Source organism: Oncorhynchus nerka, linkage group LG15, assembly GCF_034236695.1.
Source record: "Oncorhynchus nerka isolate Pitt River linkage group LG15, Oner_Uvic_2.0, whole genome shotgun sequence".
In the NCBI taxonomy this organism is placed as follows: Eukaryota; Metazoa; Chordata; class Actinopteri; order Salmoniformes; family Salmonidae; genus Oncorhynchus; species Oncorhynchus nerka.
Window position 1 is genome coordinate 51,620,216 of NC_088410.1, and position 16,170 is coordinate 51,636,385.

Consider the following 16,170-nt stretch of genomic DNA (forward strand, 5'->3'; position numbering starts at 1 on the left):
AGCATGCAACCATAAACTATAATAGCCGTGTTAATTCAGCAATGATACAGAACAATGTGGAAAACCGTTAATATAACGTCAGTGATTACAATCCACTATAATACAAGTCTGATTAATGACTAAAATGTAACAGTGAATAATAAGTCCATTATCAAATGCCCTGCACAGTAATTTGGCCATTCATAAAATTTAAACAGACCAAATAACGCCAGGAAACCGGAAACGTCTGAGGAGGCAGGAGTTAAAAAATTGCTCTACTCCCGGCTTTGGGGTTCCTGATCTGTTTCTTTCCTTCCCCCACCCGGATCAGAGGAAGAGGGCGCGCTCGGAAGAATGTGTCCCTGGCAGAACTCCATGGATTTGCATAGAGCTGGCGGGAAACAGTTCCTCCCTTTGTCAGAACTGTACAGCAGCCAGGAATTCTCGCCCAGCTGCTAGTTCCCCCAGCGCTGGCCTCCTATTGGCTACAGCTTCGCGGGCTTTCTCCTACCATAAACCGGCACATTAAAGTACAAAAGGTCATTGAGGCCAAGGGGCGTGACCGAACACAACCCTCCTCAATCTTACATTTGAAAACCCTCGCAAGATAACATGAGCACTGGGACAGAAACAAAGAGATACCGGGTCTGGAATTGAACCAAAAAGGCTGGCAGAATAACATCAAAGATTTTTTACAACTAAACCAAGATAGACCACAGCCTGTTGTTTCCAATGGGAAGAAATGAGTCATAGCGGGCAGAACAAGCAAGGAGGTGGGCATTCTAGCATACATCTCCATATTTCTGTGAGGGAACTTCTGCTCTGTGTAGTGCGCTTGTGCAATAACTCAATTCGCCTTTGCACTTCTTCTAAACAACATATTTAAAGGTTTTGCAAAGGGTAAAGTCTGCAAAACGTAGTCCACTCTGTTCATAACATATTTTAGTTATGGGAACAAAAAACTGTATTGAAATCCAATGTTTCATCAATGAGAAAATTGTCAAAATGCATCTCTTTCCATCTTCTCCCACTGCCGGCCAGTGGGCTTTCTCTCACTACCGTATTTGGTAGTGAGTGGAAACGGCAAGTGGATGCTTCACATTTGTGCATCCGGTGAAATATCTGTCTCATTGTTCTATCTGTGATAATATGGTCCTTTCAATGGCCGATTGTTTGCTTTTAACGAATCCTGTCTGACGTGTCTCATTGCTTTTTGGTCCACATTAATAAACGTCATAGGGCTATATGTGTCACGGCCAGGTCATTGACAGTGCTAAGCTGACAGTTACAAAACACCTCCAGACTAACATTATGAGGGCATCTAGCGGCTAAACCAAGACATGACACCAAAACCACAATAATTTATAAACAGACTTTTACTGTGCTTTGTCCACTCTTGTTAGAGTCTCCCTAAAGTCAAAGAAAACAGCCATTTCAAATGGGCACACAATGGAGCCCTCTATGCGGGGGACATGCCAGAATCAATTGCCTCAGGATAAGTAGCGAGTTTTCAGCTTCGTTTCAAAAGGAAGGCACCTCACGTGGCTCGGCGCAACACAAGGTGGCCGGTTACCATGGTGAGGGTGGACAGAAAAGCACAGGGCAGGCAGAGATTTGGCGGGAAGTGCTGCCACAAAGTGCTGCTTTTGTTGACTTTGTTTCTGGACTGGAGGAAGTCAGAACGGTTTCCGTTATATCTGGTTGAGGAGACGTGGCCACGTCAATGATTAGATACCGTAAATCACGTTTATTAAGCCTCAAGTGTTATCCTAGTGCTCATGAAAATGTTTCATCTTGCGTGCCTACGCAATCTTACAGAGAAATAAATTGACAGAGAAAATTTCATGACCTTCTCATTTGTCACACTGGATAAAGTCCAAGACAGAGTATGTATCTCGTTTTTCAAACTGATAGTAAACTCCCTATTAGTCAAACATATCCAACCTGACTCACATATTATATCAGAACAACAAAACATTTGAATATATCAGAACAACAAAACATTTTAAGTTAGAAAACCCCCCAGCAGGGAACAACTTACAGAGAGCCCTCCGTAAATATCGGGACAGTGAATAATCTTTTCTTATTTTGGCTCTGTACACCAGCACTTGGCTATGAAATGATACAATGACTATGAGGTTAAAGTGCAGACTGTCAACTTTAATTTGAGGGTATTTTCATCCATATCGTATGGATAGGGATCAAAAGTATTGAGACAAATTCATAATGTGTATTAAAGTAGTCAAAGGTTTAGCATTTAGCCCCATATTACTAACACTCAATAATTACATCAAGCTTGTGACTCTATAAACTTCTTGGATGCATTTGCTGTTTGTTTCGGTTGTGTTTCAGATAATTTTGTGTCCAATAGAAATGAATGGTAAATAATGTATTGTGTCATTTTGGAGTCCGTTTGAAATAAGAATAGCATATGTCTCTAAACACTCCTACATTAATGTTGATGCTACCATTATTACGTATAGTCCTCAATGAATTGTCAATAACGACGAGTGAGATTACAGATGCACAAATATCATACTGATTAAAATAATAATTTTATTGCCTTAGTACCTAGCTCGAAATGATAAATCATCCCATCAGTGTCATATCACGTACAATATATGGAAACAGCTAGGCAATGGGGACTGTCTAATTGTTGTGATTTTTTTAACAGTATTTCAGACATGCAGAGAATGAAGTTGGGTTACTTTTACATAGCTTTGGGTTACTCCTAAGTCATCTCCAACATTGTGACTTTCTATTACAGTTTTTCTCAATCGTGTACAAGCATTCTTTGGAACTGTGGTTGAACATATCTACAGCACAACGACAATGATCAAATGCTTAAATACATTTGCAGAATGTCTGATCATGTTCTTGCCTTTGTACCTCGATTGCATATCTTAAACACACTTTTGCAAAACGTTAAAGGCAATTGTCAATGAAAACAAATTTCGTTGTAAAGTGTTTTGTTCGCGGAATATTAACACGTGGTTTTCACCAGAAGAGAAAGGGTTGCAAATGTGTTCACCGTTTACAGAAATCAGTAAATAATACTGCACAAAATTGAAAATGGCTTTATTAGTTATAATATAAGGAAAGAGCTAGGCAATGGGGACTGTGTCATTTTAATGTTTTTTTTATATCATTGTGGATATGCAGAGATGCAGAGAAGGAAGTTGAATGACTTCCATTACAGAGCTTTGCTTTAGTGTGGATTGAGGTCTACATTCCATTCATATGAGTTCTGTTCCTCCACTTTTGAACCTGTTTCCTCCAGCATCTTCACAAGGTCCTTTGCTGTTGTTCTGGGATTGAGTTGCACTTTTCACACCAAAGTACGTTCATCTCTAGGAGACAGAACGCATCTCCTTCCTGAGCAGTGTGATGGCTGCATATACTTATACTGCTTATGATGGTGTTTATACTTGCGTACTATTGTTTGTACAGATGAACGTGGTACCTTCAAGCATTTGGAAATTGCTCCCAAGGACGAACCAGACTTGTGGAGGTCTTTATTCTGAGGTCTTGGCTGATTTCTTTTGATTTTCCCATGAGGTCAAGCAAAGAGGCATACAAGTTTGAAGGCAGGCCTTGAAATACATCCACATGTACACCTCTAATTGATTCAAACTATGTAAATTAGCCTATCAGAAGCTTCTAAAGTCATGACATAATTTTCTGGAATTTTACAAGCTGTAAAGGCACAACTTAGCGTATGTAAACTTCTGACCCACTGGAATTGTGATACAGTGAATTATAAGTGAAATAATGTCTGTAAACAATTGTTGTAAAAATCACTTGTGGCAGGCACAAAGTAGATGTCCTAACTGACTTGCCAAAACTATAGTTTGTTAACAAGAAATTTGTGGGGTGGTTGAAAAGCGAGTTTTAATGAATCCAACCTAAGTGTATGTAAACATCCGACTTCAAATGTATGTATTCAGACCCTTTGCTATGAGACTCAAAATGAGCTCAGGTGCATCCTGTTTCCATTGATCATCCTTGAGATGTTTCTACAACTTGATTGGAGTCCACCTGTGATAAAGTCAATTGATTGGACATGATTTAGAAATGCACACACCTGTCTATTTAAGGTCCCACAGTGCATGTCAGAGCAAAAACCAAGCCATGAGGTCGAAGGAATTGACCGTAGAGCTCCGAGACAGGATTGTGGCGAGGCACAGATCTGGGGAAGGGAACCAATAACATTTCTGCAGCATCGAAGGTCCCCAAGAACACAGTGGCCTTAAATGGATGATGTTTGGAACACCAAGACTCTTCCTAGAGCTGACTGCCCGGCAAAAACTGAGCAATCGGGGGAGAAGGGCCTTGGTCAGGGAGGTGACCAAGAACATGATGGTCACTCTGACAGAGCTCTAGAGTTCCTCTGTGGAGATGGGAGAACCATCTAGAAGTATAACCATCTCAGCAGCACTCCACCAATCAGGTCTTTATGGTAGTGGCCAGAAGGAAGACACACTGTAAATGCCACCTGACAGCCCACTTGGAGTTTGCCAAAAGGCACCCAAAAGACTCTCAGACCATGAGAAACAAGATTCTCTGGTCTGATGAAACCAAGATTTAACTCTTTGGCCTGAATGCCAAGTGTCATGTCTGGAGGAAACCTGTCACCATCTCTACTGTGAAGAATGGTGGTGGCAGCATCATGCTGTGGGGATGTTTTTCAATGGCAGGGACTGCAAGACTAGTCAGGATCGAGGGAAAAAATGAACATAGCAAAGTACAGAGATATTTGATGAAAATCTGCTCCAGAGTGCTCAGGAGTTCAGACTGGGTCGAAGGTTATCCTTCCAACAGGACAACGACCCTAAGCACACAGCCAAGACAACGCAGCAGTGGCTTCGGGACAAGTCTCTGAATGTCTTTGAATGGCCCAGCCAGAGCCTGGACTTGAACCCGATCAATGTACACACAATATGGGGTATTTTGTGTAGATTGTCGAGAAAAAAATAAATAATAATCAACTTTAGAATAAGGCTGTAACGTAACAAAATGTGGAAAAAGTCAAGGTGTCGGAATACTTTCCAAAGGCACTGTATGTGTGTAACACTGGAGAAGGGACACTTCATTGAACCCACTTGTGGGAGACGCAATTTTGACACCAGTGAACACTGTGGAACTTTGGCTTAACACCACCATGTTTATGCACCCCTTGGGGGTACTTCTGTCACAATGAGACTCACTCAGTTTAGGCAGTAATATGCATTGCGGTAACCGGCTGGCACCCAGAGCTGAAGCTGATTAAACATCATGATCATTACACAAGTGCACCTTGTGCTGGGGACAATAAAAGGCCACTCTAAAATTGTGCAGTTTTGTCACAACACAATGCCAGAGATGATTCAAGTTTTGAGGGATCGTGCAATTGGTATGCTGACTGCAGGAATGTCCACCAGAGCTGTTGCTAGATAATTTAATGTTAATTTCTCTACCATAAGCCACCTCCAATGTCGTTTTAGAGAATTTGGCAGTACGTCCAACCGGTCTCACAACCACAGACCATGTGTAACCACGCCAGCCCAGGACCTCAGCATTGGTATCTTCACCTGCGGGATCGTCTGAGACCAGCCACCTGGACAGCTGATGAAACTGAGTATTTTTGTATGTAATATAGCCCTTTTGTGGGAAGTTTAGTTTCAATTAATATATTTGTTTTGAGAAGGCAACTACATTTTCAAAATGCATTTATTGTTTCACAAAAGGCTACAGATGTCTGTGTCTTGAACACTGTTGTAAAAACATTGCTCCAAGAAATGTTTGTATGCGATTGAGAAAAACTGTAAAGAGCTTTGCTTTGGTGTGGATTTAGGCCTATACATTAATATCAGTTGTGTTCCTCCACTGTATTCACCTTTCCTTATTTATTTTCTGGAATGTGTTCCTGTGCACCAATGGAAAGTCCCCAAAATTCTGAGCAAACCATCCTTTGTATTCAATACATGGAATTCGATTGTGATACTGATGAATGAATCCTGCTTATTTGTATTTTTATTAACAGGGATATTGCATTTGATGTGTATTACATTGGCGAAATATGCATAAAAAGAGGGTAATAGCACATAACTCTGCACCTTTGGATAGTTGTACTTCCAATTTCGATCATCATGAGTAAATTATGTCAAAGAAAATGTATCAATCTACTGGGATTTTCTTTTGTCTGCATGGACAAAAAAAAACATGGTTGTGTTCATCTTTTTGCAGGCAGTCGTGTTCTTTTATTGAATGTATTTGCAATTTTGACAGTATAATATGAATGTATTTATGTTTTGACAGTATAATATGAATGTATTTATGTTTTGACAGTATAATATGAATGTATTTATGTTTTGAGGAACAACTACATTTTGAAATTACATTTACTGTTTTGGATGTCCACAGATTTCGGTGTCTTGTGGAGTCGGTATTGAAAATGTTGAACTACATTACAATAGACTGTCCCATAAAAAAATCTACCATTAGTGTACTATAGTATATACTGTGGCCTACAAATGAATGCATGTGTACCATGACAATGCAAACAATGGCAATTATTTATCCATATTACTCTACTGTGCAATGACAATCACAAACACAATTTATGTGTTGTACTGTAAATATTTAGCCATTAAAAAATCTGACATATCATGGTGGAAAGCTGGAAATCATACCATGAATAAGATCATTTTATTTATGAAAATAAATCCTGGTTAACACCCTCATACCTACATGAAAACAATACCTACATTTACTTAAGAATACTACAGTACTTACTTTATAGTTATGTAGTGCACTGTATTAAACTGTAGTATACTTTAGAATATTATACAACATACTATATTGATATGCTAATATTTAACTTGCATATTGTATACCCTGCCCATTCCCCGTATCCCAAGAGAAACCTACATGCCAAGTATAGACCAAGGTTTCCTCAAGGAGAAAGCCCCCACTGCTATGTCAAAGTCAATAAAAGAAAAACAATATAGTAAACACTACAGTAATGGCCACAAAGACAGAAACAGTATATTACAGTAAATAATATAGTATATAAATATAGTAATACTACAGTATTTATACAATATAATACTATAGTATTTTTTCATGTGGACTGGGCTCTCTCCGACACCTCTTGCCCTTCCTTTCCCAAAATCTTAACTGATCCAATCTGGGACACAGTCACTCTGTCATCAATTATGTGTTTCACAGTGCGTACCACTGCCAAGGCTTCTTCCAGTAAGAGGGTCAGCTTGCTCATCGGTTCCATCCGATCGGAGGTTGCTAGTGACCGAGCCATGACAAAGACAATGATAACAACAGAAGCAAAAATACTCTCCTTTGCTGCCCCGTCCCAATTAAATTCAGATGAGTTCATTCAAAAGTAAACATTGACTTTACAATCTAACTCGCAATAACATGTGTGTACAGCACATATCACAAACAGGTCTACACAGAGTGATAAGCATGGGTGTGTTCATATTGGACAATAAACAGTCAAAATAGAAGCATTTGACCACTGTAGTTTTCAGGCAGGTAGGGAAAAGGAGTAGTTTAGCCTTTCTGTCTGACTCAATATCATCATAGAAAGCGAGAAAGAGTACACACATACAGCAATATAGACAGAGACAAAGAGAGACAGCGAGAGTGAGTGAGAGTGGCGTTTCACCTCCAGAGGACTTGTTGTGATAAAGACTAACAGGTCAGATGATTCATACAGCAACAATAAAGCAGGAAATGAAGGATTAACGGTCACATCATATATGGTCCTTTGAAAGTCTTGCTGTCAAGATCAAATTGCCATTTTGAAAACAGTGTCAAGGTTTTTAATTGACATCCAAAGCGCTAAAAGAAAGATCACATTTCATGACACTATATTGTTTCCTTTACAAAGGCTGTTAGGTGGGAATACCCCAGTTGAGACAGATGCCTCCATTCATAACTTCATTATGTTCATCTGTGACAGAAATTATGATATTCAATCGTTGACCTAAGATTACACGCTCATATTGTCATTCGGTAATCAGGTTTATCACTCTGATCGTAATCTAAACATGTTCTCATTGTGCTGCACCCCTTCAAAATGTCAAAATGTCAAAAGCTCAAAATACAGCTTGGGTAACTGAAGAAAAAGTATTTATACAGTGGGGCAAAAAAGTATTTAGTCAGCCACCAATTGTGCAAGTTCTCCCACTTAAAAAGATGAGAGGTACACTTCATCTATGACAGACAAAATGAGAGAAAAGAAATCCAGAAAATCACATTGTAGGATTTTTTATGAATTTATTTACAAATTATGGTGGAAAATAAGTATTCTCGATCTGTAGACGTTTGTGAGTGCTTTTGGTGACAAGCCGAATTTCTTCAGCCTCCTGAGGTTGAAGAGGCGCTGCTGCGCCTTCTTCACAACGCTGTCTGTGTGGGTGGACCAATTCAGTTTGTCCGTGATGTGTACGCCTAGGAACTTAAAACTTACTACCCTCTCCACTACTGTCCCATCGATGTGGATAGGGGGGAGGCTCCCTCTGCTGTTTCCTAAAGTCCACAATCATCTCCTTTGTTTTGTTGATGTTGAGTGTGAGGTTATTTTCCTGCCACCACACTCCGAGGGCCCTCACCTCCTCCCTGTAGGCTGTCTCGTCGTTGTTAGTAATCAAGCCTACCACTGTAGTGTCGTCCGCAAACTTGATGATTGAGTTGGAGGCGTGCGTGGCCACGCAGTCATGGGTGAACAGGGAGTACAGGAGAGGGCTCAGAACGCACCCTTGTGGGGCCCCAGTGTTGAGGATCAGCGGGGTGGAGATGTTGTTACCTACCCTCACCACCTGGGTGCGGCCCGTCAGGAAGTCCAGTACCCAGTTGCACAGGACGGGGTCGAGACCCAGGGTCTTGAGCTTGATGACGAGCTTGGAGGGCACTATGGTGTTAAATGCTGAGCTGTAGTCGATGAACAGCATTCTCACATAGGTATTCCTCTTGTCCAGATGGGTTAGGGCAGTGTGCAGTGTGGTTGAGATTGCAGTGGGTCTAGGGTGTCAGGTAAGGCGGAGGTGATATGGTCCTTGACTAGTCTCTCAAAGCACTTCATGATGACGGAAGTGAGTGCTACGGGGCGGTAGTCATTTAGCTCAGTTACCTTAGCTTTCTTGGGAACAGGGACAATGGTGGCCCTCTTGAAGCATGTGGGAACAGCAGAATGGGATAAGGATTGATTGAATATGTCCGTAAACACACCAGCCAGCTGGTCTGTGCATGCTCTGAGGACGTGGCTGGGGAGGCCGTCTGAGCCTGCAGTCTTGCGAGGGTTAACACGTTTAAATGTTTTCCTCATGTCGGCTGCAGTTAAGGAGAGTCCGCAGGTTTTGGTTGCGGGCCGTGTCAGTGGCACTGTATTGACCTCAAAGCGGGCAAAAAAGTTATTTAGTCTGCCTGGGAGCAAGACATCCTGGTCCGTGACAGGGCTGGTTTTTCTTTTTGTAATCCGGGTTTGACTGTAGACCCTGCCACATACCTTTTGTGTCTGAGCCGTTGAATTGTGACTCTACTTTGTCTTTATACTGACGCTTAGCTTGTTTGATTGCCTTGCAGAGGGAATAGCTACACTGTTTGTATTCGGTCATGTTTCCGGTCACCTTTCCCTGGTTAAAAGCAGTGGTTCGCACTTTCAGTTTCACGCGAATGCTGCCATCAATCCACGGTTTCTCGTTTGGGAATGTTTTAATCGTTGCTATGGGAACGACATCATCAATGCACTTTCTAATGAACTCACTCACCGAATCAGCGTATTGGTCAATGTTATTGTTGGACGCAATGCGGAACATATCCCAATCCATGTGATTGAAGCAGTCTTGAAGCGTGGAATCCGATTGGTCGGACCAGCGTTGAACAGACCTGAGCGCGGGAGCTTCTTGTTTTAGTTTCTGTCTGTAGGCAGGAAGCAACAAAATGGAGTCGTGGTCAGCTTTTCCGAAAGGAGGGCTGGGGAGGGCCTTATATGCGTCGCGGAAGTTAGAATAGCAATGATCCAAGGTTTTTCCCGCCCTGGTTGCGCAATCGATATGCTGATACAATTTAGGGAGTCTTGTTTTCAGATTAGCCTTGTTAAAATCCAATGAATGCAACCTCAGGATATGTGGTTTCCAGTTCACATAGAGTCAAATAAAGTTTGTTCAGGGCCATCGATGTGTCTGCTTGGGGGGGAATATATACGGCTGTGATTATAATCGAAGAGAAATCCCTTGGTAGATAATGCGGTCGACATTTGATTGTGAGGAATTCTAAGTCAGGTGAACAGAAGGACTTGAGTTCCTGTATGTTGTTATGATCACACCACGTCTCGTTAATCATAAGGCATACCCCCCGCCCCTCTTCTAACCAGAAAGATGTTTGTTTCTGTCGGCGCGATGCGTGAAGAAACCAGCTGGCTGCACCGATTCCGTTAGCGTCTCTCGAGTGAGCCATGTTTCCGTGAAGCAAAGAACGTTACAGTCTCTGATGTCCCTCTGGAATGCTACCCTTGCTCGGATTTCATCAACCTTGTTGTCAAGAGACTGGACATTGGCGAGTAGTATGCTAGGGAGCGATGCGCGATGTGCCCGTCTCCGGAGCCTGACCAGAAGACCGCTACGTTTCCCTCTTTTATGACGTCTTTATTTTGGGTCGCAGGCTGGGATCCATTCCGTTGTCCTGGGTGGAAGGCAGAACACAGGATCCGCTTCGGGAAAGTCATATTCCTGGTCGTACTGGTGGTGAGTTGACGTTGCTCTTATATTCAGTAGTTCTTCCCGACTGTATGTAATGAAATCTAAGATTACCAGGTAACCTAAGATTACCTGGGGTACCAATATAAGAAATAACACGTAAAAAAACAAAAAACTGCATAGTTTCCTAGGAACGGGAAGTGAGGCGGCCATCTCTGTCGGCCCCGGAAGTATGTTGTAACATACTAGTGTTAAAAACTAATCAAAATATATGAGAGCTTCGCATACTCTTGGCATTCTCAACCAGCTTCACCTGGAATGCTTTTCCAACAGTCTTGAAGGGGATCGCACATATGATGAGCACTTGTTGGCTGCTTTTCCTTCACTCTGCAGTCCAACTCATTCCAAACCGTCTTAATTGGGTTGAGGTCGGGTGATTGTGGAGGCCAGGTCATCTGATGCAGCACTCCATCACTCTCCTTCTTGGTAAAATAGCCCTTACACAGCCTGGGGGTGTTGGTCATTGTCCTGTTGAAAAACAAATGATAGTCCCTCTAAGTGTAAACCAGATGGGATGGCGTATCACTGCAGAATTCTGTGGTAACCATGAGGGTTAAGTGTACCTGGAATTGTAAATAAATCACTGACAGTGTCACCAGCAAAGCACCCCCACACCATCACACCTCCTCATCCATGCTTCATGGTGGGAACCACACATGCAGAGAACATCCGTTCACCCACTCATCTCACAAAGACACGGCGGTTGGAACCAAAAATCTAAAAGGACAGACCAAAGGACAGATTTCCACCGGTCTAATGTCATTTGCTTGTGTTTCTTGGCCCAAGCAAGTCTCTTCTTCTTATTGGTGTCCTTTAGTAGTAGTGCTTTCTTCGCAGCAATTCGAGCATCAAGGCCCAATTCACGCAGTTTCCTCTGAACAGTTGATGTTGAAATGAGTCTGTTACTTGAACTCTGAAGCCTTTATTTGGGCTGCAATTTCTGAGACTGGTAGCTCTAATAAATTTATCCTCTGCAGCAGAGGTAACTCTGGGTCTTCCTTTCCTGTGGCGGTCCTCATGAGACTTGAAGAAACTTCAAAGTTCTTGAAATTTTCCAGATTGACTGAACTTCATGTCTTAAAGTAATGATGGACTGTCATTTCTCTTTGCTTACAGTATTTGAGCTTTTCTTGGCATAATATGGATTTGGTCTTTTACCAAATAGAGCTATATTCTGTATACCACCCTTGTCACAACACAACTGATGCTCAAACGCATTAAGGAAAGAAATTCCACAATTTCTTCTAACTTTTAACAAGGCACACCTGCTAATTGAAATGCATTCCAGATGACTACCTCATGAAGCTGGTTGAGAGAATGCCAAGAGTGTGCAAAGCTGTCATCAAGGCAAAGGGTGGCTACTTTGAAGAATCTCAAATATAAAACATTTTGATTTGTTTAACACTTTTTTGGTTACTACGTCATTCCATGTGTTATTTCCTAGTTTTGATGTCTTCACTATTATTCTACAATGTAGAAAAAAGAAAACCCTTGAATGAGTAGGTGTGTCTCAACATTTGACTGGTACTGTATATTTCGTGATATCCAATTGTAGTTACAGTCTTGTCCCATCGCTGCGGACTTGGGAGAAGAGAAGGTCTGCCGCACTGCTTCTTGACACACTGCTCTCTTAACCCGGAATTCAGCAACACCAATGTGTCAGAGGAAACACTGTCCAACTGGCGACCATGTCAGGGTGCATGCGCCCGGCCCATGAGTCGCTAGAGCGCAATGGGACACGGACATCCCGGCCTGCTAAACCCTCCCTTAACCCAGACGACGCTGGGTCAGTTGTGCGCCGCCTCATGGGTCTCCAGGTTGCGGCCGGCTGTGACACAGCCCGGGATTGTACCCGGACTGTAGCGACGCCTCTAGCACTGCAATGCAGAGCCTTTGACAGCTGCACCACTCTGGAGGCCCCCACTGAGGAAAAGGTTAAGGATTTTAACTCCTTAGGTACAGTACCTTCGGAAAGTATTCAGCCCCTTTAACTTTTTCCACATTTTGTTACGTTACAGCCTTCTTCTAAAATGAAAAAATATATTCAGAAATCTACACACAATACCAAATAATGACAAAGTGAAAAGAGGTTCTTAGAAATGTTTGCAAATGTAATAAAAATGAAAAAATAGGAATACTTTATTTACATAAGTATTCAGACCTTTTGCTATGAGACTCGAAATTGAGCTCAGGTGCATCCTGTTTCCATTGATCATCCTTGAGATGTTTCTACAACTTGATTGGAGTCCACCTGTGATAAATGCAATTGATTAGACATGGTTTGGAAAGGCACACACCTGTCTATATAAGGTCCCACAGTTGACAGTGTATGTCAGAGCAAAAACCAGGCCATGAGGTCGAAGGAATTGTCCGTAGAGCTCCAAGACAGGATTGTGTCAAAGCACAGATCTGGGGAAGGGTTCCAAAAAATTGCTGCAGAATTGAAGGTGCCCAAGAACACAGTGGCCTCCATAATTCTTAAATAGAAAAGGGTTGGAACCATCAAGACTCTTCCTAGTGTTGGCCACCTGGAAAAACTGAGCAATCAGGGGAGAAGGGCCTTGGTCTGGGAGGTGAACAAGAACACGATGGTCACCCTGACAGAGCTCCAGATTTCCTCTGTGGAGATGGGAGAACCTTCATCTCAGCAACACTCCACCAATCAGGCCTTTATGGTAGTGGCCAAACGGAAGCCACTCTTCAGTAAAAGGCACATGGCAGCCCACTTGTAGTTTGCCAAAGGCACCCAAAAGACTCTCAGACAATGAGAAACAAGATTCTCTGGTCTAATGAAACCAAGATCGAACTCTTTGGCCTGAATGCCAAGCGTCACGTCTGTAGGAAACCTGGCACCATCCATACGGTGAAGCATGGTGGTGGCAGCATCATGCTGTGAGGATGTGACAACGCAGGAGTGGCTTCGGGACAAGTCTCTGAATTTCCTTGAGTGGCCCAGCCAGAGCCTGGACTTAAACCCGATCGAATATCTCTGGAGAGACCTGAAAATAGCTGTGCAGCAATGTTCCCCATCCAATCTGACAGAGTTTGAGAGGATCTGCAGAGAAGAATGGAATTAACTCCTCAAATAAGCTTGTAGTCATACCCAAGAATCGCTGCCAAAGGTGCTTCAAGAAAGTACTGAGTCAAGGGTTTGAATACTTATGTAAATGTGATATCAGTTTATTGATTTTTTTAATAAATGAGCTAACATTTCTAAAATCCTGTTTTTGCTTTGTCATTGTGGGGTATTGTGTTCAGATTGATGAGAAAAAATGTGGAAAAAGGCCAAGGGACTGAATATTTTCCTAAGGAACTGTACTTCTCACAGTAGCAAGAGGACTCCGTATGGTGGTGTTGTTCTTCGTAGGGTATTGACGATTAAATGATACTGCCTCGGAGTACGGTTGTCCCCTGCTGAGCGAAGATGGTTGTCCTATTCAAGCCGTGTCGATAAGTGAATCTGTGCCATTTTTAATGAATGCATCTCCATTGAATGAACAAAGGAAGAATAGCCAGTTTCATATATCATCATTTCCACTGATGCTATAAAAAAATACTTGATCGGATGATGGGAAATGTACAATAACGTTGGATAAGTAAGTTAGCTACTGTGAGGATATCCGAGACATCAGCCACAATAGACGAACAGATGCACTGGCCACAAGAAACTCAATATGATGCCAACACAAGGCACGAGCAATGACACGCACACCCACTTATTTAATCATAGCATAATACTGGTGAAGGAATCACAATAGGTTCCATTGACAGGTGCTCCGAGAGTGCTGAATCACGAGTCGAGCTAAATAAAAATTCCCAAAGGATTAGTGCTGTTGGAGTTACACAAATAGGGCTGGGAGGGTGAGAGAGACAGTTCTAGGTTCTGCTGGGGATCTGGAGGAAAGTTCAAGCTTGTATCTTTCTCTGTGTGCTTGTGGTTAGAACAGCAGAGGGACTGGGGAGAGCGTACAGAGCCGAAAGCAGAATTGAGTTGACTCACTCGTTGTTGACATAAACAGGCCCACATCAAGGGAATGACCACACACTGAGTCACCTCCGTTATACAGCAGCTCCAGGAGTAGCAGGCAGCGAGAGAGCACTTAACCCCCACTTATGCTGCAAGGAAAGGGGAATGTGCCTGGTGAGCTATCAGTTATCATCAAACAGAAATGGACTTCTGATTGGAGTTGAGAGGAAGGGAAAGATCTGCAGTAATTTCACTCAGATTTGACAAATTTACACAAAACCATCATTGAGAAAAAATTGTCAGAATGACCAGTCCAGATTTGTTTGAATCAGACATCAGGGAATGGCTGGTATGCATCTTGTTGTTGGTCGACAGGACAAGGTAGAAGTTGTCAGTAACCACTGACAGAGGGATTCAAAAATTCTGTAACGGATTAAAGACATGCTCCAGTACTTTGTCGACTAAGAAAAACTTTTTTTTAAACCTCCCGCTTTGGCATGGATGTGTCAATGTGTACAGTGCCTTCTGAAAGTATTCAGACCCCTTGACTTTTTCCACATTTTGTTATGTTACAGCCTTATTCTAAAATTGAAATCAATCAATCGACACACAATACCTCATAATGGCAAAGCAAAAACCCAGAAATATCCCATTTTCATAAGTATTCAGACCCATACTTTGTTGAAGCACCTTTGGCAGTACCTACAGCCTTGAGTCTACTTGGGTATGACGCTACAAGCTTGGCACACCTGTATTTGGGGAGTTTCTTCCATTCTTCTCTGCAGATCCTCTCAAGCTCTGTCAGGTGGGATGGGGAGTATTGCTCTCCCATCTCCACAGAGGAACTCTGGAGTGCTTTCAGAGTGACCATCCAGTTCTTGGTCACCTCCCTGACCAGAGCTCTTCTCCCCCGATTGTTCAGTTTGGCCAGGCGGCCAACTAAGAAGTTTTGGTGGTTCCAAACTTTTTCCATTTAAGAACGATGGAGGCCAGTGTGTTCTTGGGGACCTACAACGCTGCATATTTTTTTTGGTACCCTTCCTCAGATCTGTGCCTTGACTTAAACCTGTCTCGGAGCTCTACGGACAATTCCTTGTACCTCATGGCTTGGTTTACTTTTTTTGTAGTCAACTGGTGGGACCTTTTATAGACAGATGTGACACTTTCCATGTCCAATAAATTGCATTTACCACAGGTGGACTCCAAACAAGTTGTAGAAAAATCAAGGATGATCAATGGAAACAGGATGCACCGAGCTCAATTTCAAGTCTCATAGAAAAGAATCTGAATACATATGTAAATAAGGTATTTCTATTTGTAATACATTTGGTAAAATTCCCCAAAAACATTTCACTTCCGTATTGTGTGTAGATTGCTGAAGATATATATATATATATATTTTTTTTTAATAAGGCTGTTACATAACATTTGGAAAAAGTGAAGGGATGTAAATATTTTCCAAAGGCA